Source organism: Lepus europaeus, chromosome 5, assembly GCF_033115175.1.
Source record: "Lepus europaeus isolate LE1 chromosome 5, mLepTim1.pri, whole genome shotgun sequence".
Taxonomy (NCBI): Eukaryota; Metazoa; Chordata; class Mammalia; order Lagomorpha; family Leporidae; genus Lepus; species Lepus europaeus.
Genome location: NC_084831.1, coordinates 90,188,780 through 90,210,873, shown reverse-complemented (window position 1 = coordinate 90,210,873; position 22,094 = coordinate 90,188,780). Strand labels below are relative to the sequence as shown.

At 39.5% G+C, this 22,094-nt stretch overlaps 1 non-coding gene across 1 annotated transcript; it reads right to left on the bottom strand.

Annotated features, from left to right (window-relative positions):
* Positions 1-21,072: 21,072 nt before the first annotated feature.
* LOC133761290 (small nucleolar RNA SNORA73 family) lies at positions 21,073-21,272 on the bottom strand. Its single transcript, XR_009866092.1, has one exon. It is a non-coding gene; the product is annotated as a small nucleolar RNA SNORA73 family (small nucleolar RNA).
* Between the last annotated feature and the right edge of the window lie 822 nt (positions 21,273-22,094).

Genomic DNA, 22,094 nt, shown 5'->3' with positions numbered 1-22,094 from the left:
AATGCACTGTGCTGTTTTCTATTTGGTGAATACATTAGGAGCAAAAACCAAAACAGAAGCACTGCAACAACTGATGATTTAAAGTACTTTACGCAATGCCTGAAAAAAAGGCAATATATTAATTAACCTTGAAACACTACATGAAGTGACTGATTAAATAAAATCTCATTTCAAGTGATCATATAAATGTCTAACTTCTCCTCTACCATTCTACATACATTAGTACGTTCAAGAATATGTTGTTTTGAAGTTTGGGCCCTGAAATATTTGATATTTCTGAAGTTAAGATAGATGCAAAATTTTATCAAGCTCTCTATGCTGACTCTTCTTTCAGGGAATGTGTTCAATACAGGTTTTTTTTGTTTGTTTGTTTTTGTTTTGTTTTGTTTTTTTGTTTTTTTTTTTGTTTTTTGTTTTTTTTTTTTGACAGGCAGAGTGGACAGTGAGAGAGAGAGAGACAGAGAGAAAGGTCTTCCTTTTTGCCGTTGGTTCACCCTCCAATGGCCGCTGCGGCCGGCACATCTGGCTGATCCGAAGCCAGGAGCCAGGTGCTTCTCCTGGTCTCCCATGTGGGTGCAGGGCCAAAGGACTTGGACCATCCTCCACTGCCTTCCCGGGCCATAGCAGAGAGCTGGCCTGGAAGAGGGGCAACCGGCATAGATCTGGCACCCCAACCGGGACTAGTACAGGTTTTTTTTTTTTTTTTTTTTTTTGACAGGCAGAGTGCCATAGCAGAGAGCTGGTCTGGAAGAGGGGCAACCGGGACAGGATTGGTGCCCCGACCGGGACTAGTACAGGTTTGTTTTTTTTTTTTTTGACAGGCAGAGTGGACAGTGAGAGAGAGAGACAGAGAGAAAGGTCTTCCTTTTTGCCATTGGTTCACCCTCCAAAGGCCACCGCGGTAGGCGCACTGCTGCCGGCGCACCGCGCTGATCCGATGGTAGGAGCCAGGTGCTTTTCCTGGTCTCCCATGCGGGTGCAGGGCCCAAGCACTTGGGCCATCCTCCACTGCACTCCCTGGCCACAGCAGAGAGCTGGCCTGGAAGAGGGGCAACCGGGACAGGATCGGTGCCCCGACCGGGACTAGAACCTGGTTTGCTGGCGCCGCAAGGCGGAGGATTAGCCGAGCCGCGGCGCCGGCCAGTACAGGTTTTAAAAGCCAAGATCATTCCTATTATCAGTCACCTTTAGTATCAAATTACCATAAGTGTTAGCTACCTTACATATGTTAGCTACCTTATATAAAAATTTAAAATATAATTAGTTGTATGACATAAGACATGGTACACCACCAAACTGTGCCCTAATGCTTAACTTAATTAAGATACTAAGAGTAGGGCATACATGTCTATAGGCAGCTTGTTTGTGTCTTCTCTTTGAGATTTTTAACTATAATGGTAACACAAATAGTGTCCAATTTATACATAACAGAAAACATACGCTATATAAAATGAAGGTTCTGTGTCAGAAACAATCCCTGATAACAGTATGATGCATAGGTTTCCAATTTTCTTCTTTATGTACATTGATTTGAGAACAGATACATACACCATAGTCACTTAATGACAGACTTTATTGTCTTTTCTTGTCCAACATGTGAAATAACCTTTATATTTTGAACAGCTATATAGTATTTGTTTTATACAGCTGAAGAATAATTTAACCATTCTATAGTTAATGTTTGTGTTTTTTTTTTTTTTTTTGACAGGCAGAGTAGACAGTGAGAGAGAGAGACAGAGAGAAAGGTCTTCCTTTTGCCGTTGGTTCACCCTCCAATGGCCGCCACGGTAGCGCGCTGCGGCCGGCGCACCACGCTGTTCCGATGGCAGGAGCCAGGTGCTTCTCCTGGTCTCCCATGGGGTGCAGGACCCAAGGACTTGGGCCATCCTCCACTGCACTCCCTGGCCACAGCAGAGAGCTGGCCTGGAAGAGGGGCAACCGGGACAGGATCGGTGCCCCGACCGGGACTAGAACCCAGTGTGCCGGCGCCGCAAGGCGGAGGATTAGCCTAGTGAGCCGCGGCGCCGGCCTAATGTTTGTGTTTTAAGAGTATTCCTTATGAAAATCAATACTATGGAGTTTGTTCTTGTAGACGTTTATTTTTGAGCTATACTCAGAACCCAGAATTCCTTCTTTTACTCTTAAGTTAAACATCACAGAACAGGGACTGATATATACAATATCTTCAAAAAGTTAATGGAAAACGTATATCACAGAAAACTATGTGTAGGAGTCTGACCTTTTAACTCTATTTTCCAAGAACATTTCGAAGTCCCCTTATATGTATAAATATGTGCTGTATCAATTATATACAAATATATACAAATAAATATAGGCACATACACACATACTCAAGGGGACTTCAAAAAGTTCACAGAAAATGAAATTTTAAAAATGCATATTTTGGTGCAAAAATATCTATATTTTTTTTGACAGGCAGAGTTAGTGAAAGAGAGAGAGAGAGACAGAGAGTAAGGTCTTGGTTTTTTCCATTGGTTCACCCCACAAATGGCCGCTACGGCTGGTGCGCTGTGCCGATTTGAAGCCAGGAGCCAGGTGCCTCCTCTTGGTCTCCCATGTGGGTGCAGGGCCCAAGCGCTTGGGCCATCCTCCACTGCCTTCCCGTGCCACAGCAGAGAGCTGGACTGGAAGAGGAGCAACTGGGACAGAATCCGGCGCCCCAACCGGGACTAGAACCACGGTGCTGGTGCTGCAGGTGGAGAATTAGCCAGTGAGCCGCGGTGCCGGCCTGTATCTTCTCATAATATACACTTTCTATGACTTATAAAGTACCCTGATATATTTCTTCCCATTGGGTAAAATAGCTATCCTCTTTGATATTAGCTATAGACTACCAACTTACCCAAAGTAACTCCCACATGACCTACCCACCTTCCTTGCAATTGTAAAATAAATAAAATCATTAAAAAAAATCACTTGTCTGGGATATGTTATTTAAAGCTGGGCAAGTAGGGTGGTAGCTATTAGCAAAACTGACTTAAAATACAGTGCAAATTAAAAAAAAAATTCTTCATGAATCAAGCCATTATTACTGAGTCAATTAAACCAATCTCCCACAGGGAAAAACCCAGGGACCTAAATTCCTTTCTTAGAGAGATGTTATTAAAATGTCTCTGTGGCTTATTGATTTCTTTGGTTCTATTCCTTTAAAAATATAGCAACTGCGAACAGAACTGATACCAATACTAGGTGCTAGGACATGCTTACAAAATTGTATTTAGGAACAATGAAGACAGCCTGTCAATATGCAGGAAGTTGGTTAGAAACTTTCCTTGTGGAATGCCTCTTAGTTGGATCAGGTACACTCAATACCTCTGGCTGCACTGCACAGTTTACCTCCAGTAAGGATCATCTTTAAGTGCCTTGAGAAGGAAGAAAGTAGCCTGTTCCACAGATCCTTCTTATGCTGGCGTATTGTACTGTTGTGCTATCTTTTGCTTTCTCTTTGGCTCGACCTCTTAGCCTGGAACAAAGAGACTTTAATGCTTTCTCCTTATTCTTTGTTGTACAATTCTGAAATCTAGTATAGTCTTGTTCCCACTCTGAATTCTCTGCTAGTTCCACTTTGTTAAATACAGAGTTAAAAGAATCAAATGGTCTGCAGGGAACCTTGGAGATAGTTAATGTAAGATCCTCATTTAAGCAATGAGGAAACAAAACACAGAGAAGTCAGGTAACACGTCTACAGTCTCACAAATGAGAGTTACAACTAGTACTTATATAGCCTGACTCTCAGTTCTGTGCCACCAGTTAATCTCTCCAGCCTTTATACCTTCCTTTATGCCTTCCTGAATTCCTTATGTTGGGCCTGTCTGTGTTCTTCCTGCCAAGAACTATTGCTGCCTGCTTAGACAGAACTTAGTAATTACTCCTCTCAGTGGAATAGTTTTCTAAGGCATTTATCTAAATATCAGTAGGGTCCTGTGAGTTCCAAACTTCTGACCTTCTGGCTGATAACCTGTCTCTTTGGGGGCCATAATGCTCTTATGAGGAGTTAAGCTTTGGATTGATTTTTTAAAAAGAAATATTTGTGTGAGTTCTCAGTGCTTTTAATTCAGCTAATCAAGAAACTATTTTTATTTGAGTGAGTCTATAACTGACATTTCTAGTGACAGAATTACATGCCTTTTCCTCTGTATTCCATGTGTGTGTGTGTATAATGCCATGGAGGGTTAGTAGTGGATTTATAGCAAAGGCTTGTGGTTTGAAACTGGTTTGAACCGTTTGTAGCCACATGATTGTATTAGCTTTTTGTCACCATAACAAAATACCTGATACAGGCTAACATTGTAAGAAAAGGGGTTGATTTTGGTTCATAGTTCTTGAGGTTCAAGTTCAAGGGAGCACATCTCATGAAGGCTTTCCTGCTGGCAGAGTCATGAGATGTAGCAACAGACAAGGAGATACACCTGAGTGTTCATTTTGCTATTTCTCTCCAAATAAAGCTATAAAGATTCAGTCATAGGGGCTCCACCCTAATGACCTGTCTACACCAGATCACTTTCCTCCCTTCTCCAAATACCAGATCAGTTTAAGTTTCCACTCTCTTAATGCCATTGACATGGGATTAAACTCCTGCTGGACTGGAGAGAGGGAGATAGACTGTATTTAAACCATAACAATGACCTTGAGCCACATCAGTGAAGTTCAATTTACTCATCAGTAAAATGGGTATTATGATGCTAGCTATAAAAGGTTGTTACAGGAATTAACTGACAGTATGTAATTCAGTGTCCATTATGGAGGCTGGCACATGTGAGTCCCCAGTAAAGGCCACTTTGCTTTATTTCACTGCCCCAAAGCCCCTCTCTAAGACAAGGAGTGAGAGAGTTGTAAAAATCTAACCATTTCCACTTTAATTTCTCTTTTTTTTTCAAACCAAGAATTTCTTGCTGAAGGTGCTGCATTATAAATGGCTGTCTCAAAAACCGCTTGTATCAGTAGTCTGATCGTTTATTCCTTGATGAGAAATATTTTGGTCTATTAGTGAGAAGAAAGATTAATTGAACATTAATCAAAAACTTCATGATAAGTAGAAGTGTGCATATATCACAGAAGCTGCCAGGAAGGCTATTCCTGCAATGAGTTGGCGTGTAGACTTTGGTCTCTCAGACTGCTGAAGTGCAACCTGACTGCCCCGCTAGCTGGGCCTTAAATGTTCTTAAAAATCCAAATGTGAGATCATTTTTTAAAAGAGAAGTTTATTGGATTTTATTTTACTTATGATTTTCCCTCTCTCCTAGGCAATTAATTTCTTGCTGGTACTGTGCCTGGAAACAGTGGGAGAAAACGAATTGCTGGAAGTGTGCTTCTAAATTAGCAATCATCTCAGTGATGTACGTGCTTAGTCAACATGTTTATTTCTTGGTTATTGCCTGTTTTCTAAAAATACCTGGACGAAGGATTTGTGCATCTTGGTAATTCCCTGGATGCTACGCTAGGATGGGCTAAGGGCTGCCTGAGTTTTCCACTTGTGGTCTTTGCCATTCTTTCTGAGGTGAGGAAGGGGTAGGCCTTCCTGAGATGAAGTGTTTTTATCTCCCACAAGACATTTTCCTCTGAATAATGTAAGTATACATTGATTAAAAAGTCAGTCTATATATAATATGTCACTACAAAAAAATCATCCCTTAGAGAGCTTTGAAGGGAAATCCCCATTTAAATCTCAGTAGTCACAAAACCAAAGGAGATCTTCACAGGGTGTAGATTCCCTGTCAAGGGTGGAGAACTATGATTTAGCTGTTTGCCACTCTGCCATTATATCAGTACATAGTGGGGCAGAGTTATCCAGGAAACAGTGACCAGTGATGCAAGGTTGGAGACGCGCGTGTGTGTGTGTGTGTGTGTGTTTAATAGGGCCCTCCAAGCTCTAAACCATCCATCCTCTGAATTCTCTTCCCTGTTTTTTGTCTTTTTCCCAGGGCTCACTGCTATACCGAGAGTGTATGAAGCAGTTTTAGAGATGCAATGCCGTATCAGGAAATGGGGAAGTGTAAGTTGTGAGTCTCCGAGGAGAGTTGTATGGAGTTTATATCCCATTTGGAAATGTAAGCACAATTTCATTCCATCCCAGAGACCCCCATGGAGCAGTAACACGGGAGAATAAGGATGATTCACCTAATTTCTTTGATGTAAATTTAAAATTTCTCCTGACAGATTATGCTGGAGGACTGGGGCTCGAATGCCTCATCCTGAGGAATTTTTGCAGTTGCCCAGAAATGTGGGGCTGGAGAGAGCAGATGCTTAGAAATGCCATTGACATTTCCAAGTTTTTATAGCCCTGGTACATAGCCCACTAACTCCAGCATGCTTCACACATGGAGAAGGATCATTTGTCATTTTGATGCCAAGATGATACTTACATTCTAAATGAAATGGATTACTTCTTTCTACCTCCTGCTTGGACAGTCAAAGCAGAGGTATTTGAGGCATTTGTGAGTCACCTTGTATAAGCATGAGTGGCAGAGAAGTATTAGTATTTTCTCTGTGGCCATGGAAATGAGGGTATCCAACACTGCCCATGATAGCAGAAAATACAAGGTTCTGCCATGCTCAATCAGGGCATGCTTTATTTGACAAAAGTGACTTCCCTGAAAAATATACACATAATAGTGATTAAAAGCACCTTTAAATTCTGAAATCATTAGCATTCAAATCAATAGTACAAACCTATAGACAATATTCTTCATATCTAAACAAAAGTATTTTGTGGGGCATCTCATCAGCTTGCCAGCATTGGAAATCTGGCCAACATTCTAGACAGTGAATATTTTGTGTTTTAAGTTGTATACAATATAGCCAGAAAAGTTTCTACAGCAGGTCTCCCTGCTTTCAATGATTTACACCTTTGTGGAATTACCCAACCCCTGAATGTTAACAAAGGATACACTGAGGCCAGGATTATTCATGTTTTGGCTACTGGATGAAGGAGAGTAACCAGAGACATGGTTAGAATTAAGGTTCCACTTCTTTGGAAACCTAAAAATAATGGTGAGATCAGTCAATTTCCAAATAGTTCTTAAGTGCCTATTTTGACTATAAGGCATTCCAGAAGTCTTATTGTTCTCTCCAGTTTGCATGAAGAAAGTGTCAAAATGTAGATGAGCTGGTCCTCTGAGGGCCAGTTTTAGCCAATGTGAAATTTTCTTTATGATTTTTAGTTTTGGTTTACTTCTTTCTAAGGCTTACATAGAAATTGCTATGCCTTAAGGGTTTGTGGAGTAGGTGCCCCTGGGACACAGCCCATGTAGGCAGGTAGTTCTCAACTTGGACTTGTATTCTGTGCCAGACAGACTCATGTAGGGGAGTCTTTCCAGCAGTCCTGGAAGCTGCCCAAGCTGCTGCTAACACTCCTTTCATCACCTTTGGCCACCTGTCATTCACCTGACAACCATATTATGGCTCTTTTGCCTTGAACTCATGGTCTGGGCTTTTTGGCTCCCATCTGGAAATTGATTTCTTTATCAACCCAAGGGCCAATTCTGGCCCCAGACAGGTAGAGTATAAGTGGAATGCAATGGCTCAGCAACAGACTTAGATCAGTCTTATTGACTTCCTTTCCTAGATGTCACCTTCTTTGTGATAGAACCCTGTCTTGAATTCTGATTTCAACCACTGGAATAAGTCCTTGGTGGCTCTGGCTGGAAGCTTATATACTCTGCTGCTAGAATCCCATTTTACCACCTGAGTCATTTGATAGACTTGAACTTTAGTGCTTGTGGTTGGCTCCTTTTACCTGTTGCCAGACTTCCCTGATATTGACTCTGCCTGCTGCCAATCTGGCTCCTGATACTGTGTTTGGCTTCTCTGCCAGCACACCTGTTGCTCTCTGCTGACTCTCCCCTGATGCAGATTTTGCCATCTGCCTGGACTTTCTCCTATTTCCTGCTACTGGGAATATGTCCTGTTGTTTGTGTCTGTAACTGTGATTGGAACAAAGTTTGCTAAGAACAAATAAACAAAACCTTTAAAAAGCAAGATATAAGTTTAATTTGTCCTATTCCCCATCAAGCCCTGGATATGAGATATATTGTTTATGATGAATTCTAACATAGAATATTCGTATAAAATGTTCAAGTTTAATGAGATAAAAATTGATCTGTAGACCTGCTCAGGAAAACATAAGAGTTACCTCAATATCTAAAAAAAGAGTGTAGAGTAAAAGTTTTAGAAAGGTGAAGTCAATGTTATCAAATATAAATGATTTGATGTTTCTAAGGATGTTCACTGACAGACTTTACTGAAGCCAGATGGTGGCTGTCTTGCAACACACCCAGGGATGTTTACTAAGTGACAGGAGTCCCTAAAAGAGAGATGTGATAGCTTCTGTTGGGACAAGAAGAGAGACAAAGGAATGCTCCATCCAGTCAGGTGTCAGGGGTGTTGCTGGAGCAGAGCTAGACAGAGAAGAGAGCTTTCAGTAAAGCTGAGTGTTTACAGAGATGAGTGAAAAGGAGGCTTCAAGGAACAGAGAGGAGTTGAGCAGGGTTAAGGGCCTGAGAACATAGTAATTTGAAAAGGATTAGGAGGAAGGAGAGGAGAGACAAAATAGGAAAGAAACAAGATTAGATGTTGACAGTGAGGGCAGGTGGGTGGTGGTGTGGGGAAGGGAGAGAGGCAATAGACAGAAGGAAGAGCTAATTAGGGTGGAATTAAATTTAAGGAAACTGAAAAACAGACAGGGCTTCAAGGTTAAGAAAAATGCCTAGTGGGCTGTGCCAGGAGGGTCTCCAGTTAAGTACATGAATCAGAACACTAACACATGTGCTCCAAAAGTGCAGAAGTATTGGGTCCAGATAGGAAAAGAGATCATTATTCATTAGGTTAGTTATTTGGAGGAGAAGTTTTGACTGATGCCTGGAAGCTGTAACAGAGAAGACTCATAAGAAAGCTAAGACTGGGTCTTAGAAGGATCAGATAGATGAGAAGGAACATGAGCATACACCAAGAGCAGACTCCTGCAGTGTGACTAGGATCTCATGAAATATGCTTGACTTACGAAGTTGAGATTTAGTAGTGCTAGGAGGGCAGATTTGATCACAGTATGGTGTTTCGGAGATGGACCTAGCGGAAGGTCCTAGGTAATTGAGGACATGTATTTTGGAAAGTAGTTTTCACAAGAGGGTTAGTTATGAAAACCAAGTTAGACATAATCACTCTCTGCTTCCTGGCTCAAAATTGATGGTTCTTCCACACATGATACACTACTGCCATCAGAGAATATAATCAAATGGATAAAACAAATGGGGCCCATTCAATCCTGAGCCGTTAACATCCAAAAAACATGAATGAAAATAAGCCTCCTTTCTTTGTCAGTAGCTTCTCTTAGGTATTTAGTTATAGTCATTAACTAAATTGATACGTTGATATAAACTCATGCTAGATTAAGGAAGAAATGGAAGCCTATGTTTATAACTGGGTCTTTTTTTTTAACTTTTATTTAATGAATATAAATTTCCAGTGTACAGCTTATGGATTACAATGGCTTCCCCCTCCCATAACTTCCCTCCCACCCGCAACCCTCCCCTCTCCCGCTCCCTCTCCCCTTCCATTTGCATCAAGATTCATTTTCAATTCTCTTTATATACAGAAGATCAATTTCGTATAAAGATTTCAACAGTTTGCACCCACATAGAAACACAAAGTGAAACATACTGTTTGAGTACTAGTTATAGCATTAAATCAAAATGTACAGCACATTAAGGACAGAGATCCCACATGAGGAGCAAGTGCACAGTGGCTCCTGTTGTTGACCCAACAAATTGACACTCTAGTTTATGGCGCCAGTAACCACCCTAGGCTGTCGTCATGAGTTGCCAAGGCTATGGAAGCCTTCCAAGTTCCCCGACTCTGATCATATTTAGACAAGGTCATAAAAGACAGAGTGAGGATAGTAACCAATGATCCTAAGAGTGGCATTAACCAGGTTTGAACAATTATACAGCATTAAGTGGGGAAGAGGACCATCAGTACACACAGGTTGGGAGTAGATCCATTGGTGGTAGAGTAGAGGTTATGATTACAAAGGAATGAGGCCCAAGTGCGCTAGACAGGGTCTAGAACAAAGGACAGAGTCATTATTAGAGGAGCTAAGAAAGGTGCTGTCTAAGCTACAATTAAGTTTTCTGATTGAGAGGCAAATAGAACCTGATAGAAGGGGCTTGATAATAATCTGGTGGGCTTTAGGCCTTATAAGTTAAGAGGCCCAGACCTATCTATCTCTTCACATGGGGTATATCCTAAGGGAGGTGTGAACCTCCTAGGGGAAGGCACTCTGTTGACTTTCATTACTTGGCTGGCCTGGGAGGAGAGCTGGCCAGGTAAAGGAGGGGGCATCTCTAACAAGAAATTTACAGTTCTGCCTGCAATGTTGCTGACCCTACTTGGCCGTCCCCTCAGCTGCAGTGGTCACTTTGGAAGTTGGGCTGAGTGAAGGGCTTTTCAGCTTGGAGCCAATAAGATCTGTGGCTCTGACCTGGGCATCCTTCGACTCCAGGGCAGGTCCATTTCCAGTGATCCAACTCTTGGCAGAGCTGCCAGGGCTCTTCACAAGCTGACTTCTGCTGAAGCCCAGGCTTACCACATTGAAAGCCACTGCAGTGGACTGGCCTGTTGGGTCTCCTTGAGGGCAGATAGAATCCCTCATGCAGTAGAGCATCTGCATCAACTCTATGTCAACTATAATAGATGGCAACACAGATCTTCCTCTTTTATTTTCTAGATGTGCCAACAGATAACTCTCAGGACACCAGCAATGACTAATAGGAAATGTAGGGGGAGGTGCCTTTTGTTTACATCTTTACCCTGAGAGTGGGATATATGCAGCAGACAGTTCCATGGCAGAATGCAAGGGACTTAGTCCCTTGCCCGTGGGGGAGCCAAAAGCTCAAGTAAGTCTTGAGTTTGATTTTTGGAGCTACTAAGTAGCAGAATCAAACAAGATCTCCATGTATTCACCATCGAATCAACTTGTTGAATAAAACAAATTATAGAAAAGTTTAAAAGAAGCATCACATTTAATACTACATGCAGCAAATGCATTCTTCTTGACGGTAAACTAGAATATTCATGTATTAAATTCTACAAAGGTAATTTCCTGTCAAAGATAAGTAAGATAATAGATGGTGCTGAAAGAATTGTGAGGCTGGAATACACTTGTGGGACTATGGCAATTGACTAATAGGAGCTAGGCCATTTGGGCCATTCAGCATTGGCCATACTTTAGAGTTATGGATCTATTTACAAGGTTGTCATTTATCATTTACTTTTTTTCCTTCACAATTCTAAAGCCCTGTATGGAGAATGAAACCAAAGAATTGTTGAGCACCAACAATTTGGCATTTTTGACAGCTGTTTCACTTGTCCATAATAGTTAAACGTGCCTCTGCCAAGGGAGAAAATTATTTCTTGGGTGTAGACTAGGCCCTTTTAGGTATTAATCTTTTTAAAGTCTTGAATATGTTATCTTTGGTTTCTGCCCAGTACAATCAAAGGTATCTATTCCTCTTCAAAGAGTCTATTTGTAATTGGATTATGTAATCAAGTAATTAAAAATGTTTCCTCCTTAGGGCCAAAACAATCTTTAAAGTGAGTGGCTTTCAAAGGGAACCCATGGGGACTACTTCAGAGTGTTTGAGATTACTCTGTAGTATCTAGGTAGGTGGTTCTGGTGGCATGCATCCCTGGGGTTTAGCTTCTTGTGGTGGTAGGGCCTAGCTCCTTCCTGAATAGCTTCCATACACTTTTCAGAGTTATGGGAGATTTCTCTCCAATGGATATAAGCAGTGCATTGGTCCTGTAGTTTCTTGGGATATCATCTGTGTAAACATTACAATCTTGAGAAGTGTATGGTGGCCTCCACATTGTTGCAAAAGGCCTCCTTTTTGGTATCTTTACTGACTGATAGAATGGAGCCAATATTGAATCCCACATGGTACACTTGGCCATTTTCTAATTCTTTGCAAAAGGCTGCAGTATCCTCAAATACCTTCCCATAAGCCATCTCAATAGAACCAAATCCCAGACTTATTTGTCATGATTACAAGGTGAACTCTCCAGTGCCACAAGATGAAACCTGCTATGCCCTTTTGTGAGATTTATTTTGAAGTTTTCTGAATATCCCTTTAAGATAGTATATTCTGAGCATAGGGATGTTTGTGAATAGAAGTGTAGATTTAATGGGCAAGCATACTGGGAATAGTACATTTTTTATATTGTTGTCAAAAACTTGTAGACTATTGTAACACAGATAGTATAAATTTGCTTCTCTGTATTTTCAGGCTCTGTACATCCTGAGCATGAGCATCCAACTTTCTTTTATAGTTGCCTTCATAATTTCACCTGAGAAGCCCATTGAAGTGATCAAAATACAAAATTTTTTAAAAACAGGAAAAATCTGCCTCAATATTGGAAAATGAGTATTATCATATACAGGTACTTTGACTGGACTAACTTTAACACAGATGGAATGAAATTGAAAGTCATTGTGGGTTAAAAACACAGCTCTCCTCTTTAATATAGCAATAAAGTAGTCTGGAAAGTAGAGAAATGTCTAGTAGAACCCAAATAACAGCTACGATATGAGTGGATTATGGGGCAGGTGGGAGCATTTTTCTTAGAACCTTTATTTCCTTAACAGTTGATACACATAGATGTGGCTACATGGGGAGGTTGTGAGGTTTATTCTCACTGAGTACCTGTGAATACTTTCCTGGACTTGGAGGACAGCAGCAGAAAGGAGGCCTGGACATTTGCATACAGGAAATGGTATGGAGAATAGGACAAGTGGAAAGCTGGGTATGGCAGTCACAACAGCTCCACTAAACTTCTGCCAGAGAGTGCGGCTTGCACTTCTCAGAGCTCAAACTCTTCCTTAGTGCTTCCCTGGCATTCACATCTTTATAGTTATATATTCCTTCCATATACCCTCCCACCTGAGGTACAGAAAAATGTATCTCACCAGAAAGATGAGATAGACATTGAGAGAGCAGCCACAGTCTGTTCCTAGGCAAACATGAGGCCAGAGAGTCAAATTTTACTCAAAGGTAAATCATAAGGGGCAACACAAAGGGTTTTTTCATAAAAGAGTACAGAAAAATTTACTAGTACTTAAAAGTAATTTTTAAATGGCTTTTTGGAAAATGAAGCAGAAATAAATGTCTGACATCTAATAAGTATATAACTTCTATCCTATTAAATTCTGTAAAACATGCACAATAAGAAGAGACGAAATGTTAGATGAGCTAGCTAGAGTTAGGCCAGGAACTGTCTTATGTGCATAAATAACAAGAGGTGAAAGTAATATAATAATAAAATAAGAGACCAAAGTAAATGTACACTAGAAGCAAGCAGAAGCACACTGTAGGAAAAAAAGCCCCATGTAGCAATGAATTGAGACGATCTTACAAAACTCAGAAAGATGGAAAAAATCTTGGATTTGGACAACAGAGTAAAAACAAATCCAATATGTAAATATTTTACATATATTTAAAATTGTTTGTTTACTTTTATATCTTATTTGAAAGCAAGAGAGACAGAGATGGAGACCACTAGAGAGCCTCCATCTACTGGTTCACCCTCTAAATGCCCACAATAACCAGTGCTGAGTTAGGCCAAAGTTGGGAGCCAGGAATTCAATCTGGGTCTCCCACATGGGTAGTAGGGACCCAGTCACATGAGTCATGATCTTCTGCCTCTAAGGGTGCACATTAGCAGGAAGTTAGTTAGAGTCAGGAGTGGAGCTGGGACTCAAACCCAGGCACTCTGATAGGAGATGCAAACATCCTAATTAGTGTCTTAATCTCTATGCTAAATGCTTGTCCCAATATTTTACACTTTTTGGGGAAGAAGGAAATGAAAGTAAGATAAACAACAATCAAGGATAAAATAGAGATAACTTTTTGATATTTCAGAAAGAAGTCTTGGTAATCAAAGACCAAGCCATGTATATAGAAATATTAATTAGAAGAGGACTGCTCAACATATTATTAGAAAATTCATGAAATTTTTAAAATTCAGGAATGGTTCTTATAGACATCCTGTCAGACACACAGAAAGGAATAAAAGTCAAGCAGCTCTGTGAATTTTCTTTGATAACTCTAAATGCCAAAATAATGATGACGGTGGTGTTGATGAATGATAATAAAAAAACAAACACTTCTTGAATATGCTTAATGCCTTAGGTGATGTTCAATATGCTTTTTACATAGCAGATAATTAAAATCTCATAACAAATTTATGACATAAGTACTTAGAGTCTCTTCATTTTATAGAATAATGTTTTAAAGAAGCTAAAGTATAAGATAATTCCATAAAACAAAGGAAAGAGTAAGGGATCACAAGAGGTAGAAAATATAAGACTAATATAATTATGAATAACAATATTAATTATGACAATAAGTATAATTAAGTTATATTAAGAAAAGATGGGGTGGATGTTTGGTGTAGTGGCTTAAGTTGCTACTGTGGGCATTTGGGGAGTGAAGTGTGGATGGAGGATCTCTATCTTTTGCTATGCCTTTCAAATAAATAAAAATGAATAAATAAATATTTAAACAATATTCCCATTAAATAAAAAATAAAATAGAACAAAAAATAAACCAAATTCTATGCTGTCTATAAGAATAATGTCCCCTGAACCCCATGAACTCAGAAAATTAAAAAGTAACATGATAGGCACAAGTTCTTCTAGTCAATGAAAGCAAACAAAAAAAAGACAAAATGCTAGTATGCAAAAATGTCATAAATGTGATAAAGTAATTCACATTGAAAAATGGCAGCAGTGCCTTAAATGTGACCATTGTCGTGGCCAACAGAAATGCCTCTCTGTGTTAGTCAGCTTTTCAACACTATACCTACATGCCTGACACATGCATGAAGAAGGAAAGAAGGGAGGAACTTTATTTTAGTTCGTGGGTTTTGGAGGTTCATAGTCCAAAATCAGGCAGGCACCATTGTTTGGGTTGTCTTTTGAGGCTGTATTATCCAATGGTAGAGGGGTGTACAGGAACAATAAAATGGTGAGGCAGGAGGCAGAAAGAGTGGATAGACCCAATTCACTTTCATAACCAACCCTCTTGGAAGAGCTACCTGTTGAGGGCATGACTCCAACGACCTAAGTACATCCCACTAGGTCCACTTCCTAGGCACATAATTGGATCAAGCCTCCAACCCTACTTGGTGTTATTAACTGAGGACTTTAGGGATCAAACACCAAATGAGTTTGGGAATTGTTTTCCACTTAAACCAGAGCATCCTCTATATTTGAAAGATTAACAGGCAAACATGTTAAATACAGAAGTGAAGGATTTAAATGGTTTTAAAATATTTGGAAATGTTTAAATTTGTTTCAACAGATCTAATAATCTGTTTCCTGAAGTACAGATAATATATTTTATTCAGGTAGGCAATGAATATTGTTTTAAATGTATTGAGAGAGAGAGAGAGAGAGAGAGAGAGAGAGAGAGAGAGATGTTTCCTATCTAGTAGTTCACTCCCTGAATACCTGGACTGGCCAAGACCTCCGTTAGGAGCTAGGAACTTAATCCAGGTCTTTCCTGTGTCTGGCAGGGACCCAATGATGTGCCATCATCTGTTGCCTCCCAGGGTGTGCTTTGGCAGGCAGCTGGAATTGGACACAGGACAGGAACTCAGACATAGGCACTCCTAGGAGGTGGGTGTCCTAACCAGCATCTTAACTGATAGACCCATTGCTCACCACAGACAATGAATGTTTTTAAAATGTTCAAGACCAAAAAGCTCATTAAATTAATGCAAAGTATCAAAAAGTGGACACGGCTCTTTCTCTGATTGCCGCTGAATAAGTGACTATCAACATGTAAAGGGACTTCCTTGTGTCAGTTATTTGGGAAATAAATAATTTCTACAACTTTCTTAAGTAATTGCTGGATTAAAGCAGGAATCCAAACTGAAGTTTTAATTATTGGAAAACAGAGCAAAGTGGCTAAAGCTGCCACCTGAGATGCCGGCATCCATATGGGTGCCGGTTCATGCTGCAGCTGCTCTGCTTTTGATCTAGCTCTCTGCTAATGGCCCAGGAAAAGCATCGTAAGATGGCACAAGTGTGTGGGCCCTGCCACCCACTTGGGAGACTTAGAAGAAGCTCCTGGCTCCTGGCTTCATCCTGGCCCACTTCTGACTGTTGTAGCCATCTGGAGAATGAACCAGCAGATAGAAGATCTTCCTTTGTCTCTTCCTCAGTCTCTGTAACTTTGACTTTCAAATAAATAATTCTTTTAAAAAATGAAGGAAAACAGGAATAGTGAGATTACCACATATCAGATCATAGGAGATACAGTCAAGGCTACTATCATAGACATCTTACCAATTTAAACCCTTTCATTAATAAATAAGGATGAATGAAAATATTTGATCTACTTCTGTATATAAAGATAATTAAAAATGAATCTTAATGAAGAATAGGATGGGAGAGGGAGTAGGTGTGACAGGAGTGGGGGTGGGAGGGCAGTTATGGGAGAAAGAACTGCTATAATCCAAAAGCTGTACCTATGAAATTTATATTTATTAAACAAAAGCTTACTTAAAAAAAAGGAAATATTTGATCTAAACATTTAATGCATGAAGCTAAAAAATACTGAAATCAAATTTGTGGAAATGGATAAAAACTAGTAATAAAGTAGAAACCAATAAATAAGCAAAAGTTATAGACTTGGAATGTAAATATAAGCCCTAGTTTTTGGAAAATAAATATTTACAATGAAGAAAATATCTGCAGTTTTTCTAATCTGGAAATTAAGAAAACAACTTAAATGCATAGTTACAGAAGAAAAAAGGTAAAGAAAAATTATCACACTGGAATATTTCATGAAACAAAATCCAGGCTATTATGTACAATCCAGATTTAAACATCTGCATTAAGTAGATAGTTATTCAATGACATAGTAATTAAAAACTGATTGATTCAATAAGCGGAAAAATTTTGAAAATTTTAAATACATTGAAAATCTGAAACTTGTCAAATAAATATTCCCAGAAATATGCCAGATGCAGATGGCTTCATAAGCAAAACATTTCAAAATTTCAAAAGATATCTTCATTATTAACTTTTGACATTTATATCACCTTAACAAAATATCAATATTTGTATCAAACTTATGGGAAATTCAAGACAACTCATATCACTAAATTGAATTTATAAGTGCAATAAAGCATACTATCTGATACTTCCATTGATTTTTTTTCAGAAATGAAAGATTGGCCCAATAGAAAATTTATTAGAATTGCAATCAAATTAATAAATGAAATGAGAAAGACTGTACTTTGATATATAATAGATAAAATACACTTAACAACATTAAAATTCTATTTATTATTCAATCTCTTGGTAAATTAATAATAGAATACTCCTTTAATATGTTTGAGTATTTCTATAATATTTAGTGAAAAAATTCCCAAACCGTTTACATTAAATAAGGTAAAACAAGGATTCATGCCATCATTATTATTCAATATTCTTTAGAAAGCTCTAGCCAATACAACAGATCACAAATAAGAATTGAAATGAACAAATATGTAACACAAAAGAGGAGACTGCACATTATGAATTCCTTATGGAAAATTCAATATAATCAATTGAAAAAAAAATTCAAGACTGTTCTCTCTATGCACGCGGAGGCAACCTGTTGAGTTTCCCCCACCTGACAATAAACCTTTTCCCTTTTAAAAAAAAGTTCAAATACAGGATGTAGTGATTAAGATTCTGAGTAGAATGCACATATCCATATTTAAGTTCTTGGGTTTGAATCCTGGCTCTGCTTCCAATTCCAGCTTCTTGCTAAAACACCTTGGGAGGTAGCAGATGATGCTCAAGTATTTGGATCCCTGTCACTCACATGTGAAACCCAGATTGAGTACCATGCTCCTGATTTCAACTGGTCCAGCTCCTGCTTGTTGTAGGCATTTCGGGAGTGAACTAATGGATGGGAGCTCTCTCCTTGTCTGTCTCTGTCTCTCTGCCTTTAACATAAAATCACTAAAGAAATAAAATTTAAATACAAATTTAAATTTTGATATTTAAAATAAAAAATGAAACAAATATAGAAAAAAATAATAATGAGCCTATGTATTATCAATAAGCAAAAGCAATATAAGGGAACTCACCTTAGAAATATAAAATACATATAATTCCTTGAATAAGCTGAATAAGAAAGGAACTCAAACATATTTTAAAATTCACATGGCAGAATAAATGCTTATGTACACTTGAATTTACTTTAAGAAAAATAGATTTGTCTTATTAGATATTATCATATAAAATTTTATAGTTACAGAAACTATTGCAAAGAAAAGTTGACCAGAAGTCTGGAGGTCTCAGAAGCAGACTCATACATAATACAGAAAATTAATATACAACAGAGGTGGCTCAAGTATTAATGGAAAAGGATATACTATTTAGTATCCGGTACTGAGAAAATCTTTTACTGTACAAAGAAAAATAAAACGTGATGTTCAGAGAAGAACTCCGGATTGCCTAAAAATCTAAGTGTGAAAACAATAAAGCTGATAGAAAATAGTATAGAAGAATATGTTGTCATTCTAATTGTGGAAAAGTATAATCCATCAGAATCACGAGGTGGAAAATTGTTGGATTTGATTACATCACACTAAAGATTTTTATTCGATGCTGAACACTATTGAGACTAATAATTGGAGTGTACATGAGCCTCATATGAACAAACAAAAAGTAGATATGAACCCCAGTAGAAAAATGTTCTGGGGATATATATAGAGGCAATTCATAGATGAGGAAACTCAAAGGACTAATAAATTTACGGAAGAGATGTTCAAACTCATTAGTAATTAGATAAATGAAAATTAAAATAACAATGACATATCCCCAAAGACGATTTGGATAGATAAAACAGTAGATACTGTTGCTAAGTGTAGGTGGCAGGAGGGAATATAGGTATACACAGGGACTACTGGTTGAATTTTAGCACAATTAGCCAGGCTGAAGCAAATTGGTAATACCGGACCAAATAAATAAAAGTATGCCTTATGATCAATGATTCTACTGTATCCAAAACCACACATAGAAACATGTGAAGATGTCCTTTGAAGCACTGTTTGTGGTGGCAGAAAGCTGGAGCAATCTCATAATCCTTCTTGGGAGAAACAGACACATAAAGGTGACTACATGCTATTGAGGACCTACAGATTAGGACTAAGGAGCATGGTAGAGATAAGTACTCATGGTAACACAGGTGAACCCTGGAAGGAATGAGGAGAGCAAGAAATAGCATTTCCAGTACACAGTAGCACATGTCACTACTTACATGTATTTAAGCACACACTCTAACAGATATTTCACACAAACACATACATAGACAAATACTTGAAAAAGATTTTTAAAAACAAATATAAATTTACTTTGGAGGGAAAAGGAAGGAAATGAGAATGGGAACTAGGGGTCAAAGGGAATGGGTAAAAACTAAGCAAGAGAGAACCTTACAAGGCAGTGTGGAAGGAAGGAAGAAAGGAAGAAAGGAAGAAAGGAAGGGAGGAAGGAAGGAAGGAAGGAAGGAAGGAAGGAAGGAAGGGAGGAAGGGAGGGAGGAAGAGAGGGAGAGAGGGAGGGGAGGAAGGAGAGGAAAGAAGAAAGGAGGAAGGGAGGGAGTGGAGGGAAGGAGGGAGGAAGGAAGGAGGAAGGGAAGAAGGAAGGAGGAAGGGAGGAAGGAAGGAGGGGAGGGAGGGAGGAAGGAAGGAAAGAAGGAAAGGGAGGAAGGAAGGAGGGGAGGGAGGGAGGAAGGAAGGAAAGAAGGAAAGGGAGGAAGGGAGAAAGGAAGGAAGGGAGAGAGGGAGGGAGGGAGGGCGGGAGGAAGGGAGGAAGGAAGGAAGGAAGGAAGGAAGGAAGGAAGGAAGGAAGGAAGGAAGAAAGGGGAGGGAGGGGGGAGGAGAGGGAGAGAAACTAAGGAAATGACAAGCAAAGCCTAAAATATTGACACTTGGCCCTTTATGGGGATGGTTTGCTGACTCCTTTTATATAGGAAAAGATTCTTTTTTAAATGAGCAGTTATCTTTATTTCAATTCATAAATATGTTAATACATGAATTGGGTTTTCTTAGGTTAACTGCAACTGTTTACATTAGAAATGAAAACTACTGGGTCTTTGTGTGTGTGTGTGTGTGTGTGTGACAGGCAGAATTAGAAAGTGAGAGAAAGAGAAAGAGAAAGGTCTTCCTTCCGTTGGTTCACCCTCCAAATGGCCACTACGGCCAGCGTGCTGCGTCAATCCCAAGCCAGGAGCCAGGAGCCAGGTGCCTCCCCTTGGTCTCCCATGCAGGTGCAGGGCGCAAGCACTTGGGCCATCCTCCACCGCACTCCCGGGCCACAGCAGAGCTGGACTGGAAGAGGGGCAACCGGGACAGAATCCGGCGCCCCAACTGGGACTAGAACCCAGGGTACCAGTGCTGCAGACTGAGGATTAGCCTAGTGAGGCGCGGCGCCGGCCAACCACTGGGTCTTTTAAAGAAACTTCTATTGAGCTTCTCCTGTACTGCATTTGAACCAAGCAAATATTTGGAAACTCTACTGTCAACTTGAGAATGGTGAAAAAAGGCTATTATCTTAGTGTTTTTATTATGAATGTTGACTTCATGGAGACTCTGAAAGGGTCTCTGGTATACTTTCTTCATAATTCAGCCCTCTTTGGTGCCTTTCTGAAATTCTTTTCAATTTCAGTATTTCCATGAGCACATGGCCATGTAAATAGTCTTGTTAACATTATTAGTCCTTAAAGGAAGTTTTTAAGGAGAAAAATGCATCCCAAAGCTTTCAAAAATGTGCCAAAGATTTTTCAGACTTTTAGTATTTCAGATTTTTTTTTTTTAAAGTCCCTTTACCACCTCTCCTTGGTAAATAAAGGTGTTGATACCCCTATGTCAAGCATGGCTCCTGTTCTCTCCCTCAGTAAGTTATTTGGAATAATGAATGAATTCTGTAAAACAAAGCATTAATTCATCAATGTAGCCAAACAAGTAGAACAAACTTAGATCCAGATAGCATGGTCCAGTAGGCTACTCCCTGCATAGTTTTTCTCCTCAGTTATGGTCCATGGGACTCAGCAACTGTAGGAATGTGCAGGTACAGATTCACAGTTCAGCTTTTTGCTCAATGTTATAGAAAGGGACGTTGCAGTTTGGAGTAGAGCCCTGTGCTTCCTGATGCCAGTGGACAGTGTCTGGGGAGAGTGACCTCCTGGATGTCCATGTTGGATGGAAAAGATCTTTAAAAATAGAAATGAGTAGGCTTTCAGAAAGAGTCTTTTAAAATTTGCTTTGGATTTATTTTTGCAGGAACAAAATTCTCAGACATTGGATCTCCCTGGCATGTGTAGCAGAGCTATTCCTTAAAAGAGCTATTTCTCTACAAAGCAATGACACAATCATGAGCTATCCTCCACTGACTTGTGCTGATAGAGTAACAATGGATTGCTCATTTCCCAGGGGACCATAGAAGCTGTTGAGCATATGTGCCCATGCCCAATAAAAACCACTGACAAGTCTGGTGCAGACTGACCTGCGATTTGGACATATACATGGGAAGAAAGTAGTAGTCGATAAACTTGAACCTGGATAAAGATAGTTACTGGATGAAATGGGAACTTCAAAACGCCGAGAGAAAGCACAAATGAGGACTTTAAAGTCCCAGAAGAAATTTCAGGAGCCACAGGGTAAGGTATTAAAATTACCACTTTGTGCTTACCACTGTACAGGAAGGAGAGATGAGGTTGGTGGTAGGAAAGACTTGTGAAAGGCTTTTTGGTTAGGGTGCACCTGAGTAGTGAAGAGGCCATTTCTGTCACTGCTGGAACAAACATTAATATCTCTGAAGAAACAGCACATTACTAGATGGTTTCAAATTATATTTAAAAAAAAAACTGTTGATGTAAGATGTGAGAAAGGGATTAAAACCAGAGATGAGTACACTACAGCATGAGGTAGGGAAAGAAGTGGAGGGTCACTTCAGGAGGCCTGTATGCAGGGAGGGGAGTTGTTAGAATCCAGGTAAAGTGAGAGATTGCTCCTGTGCAGCTC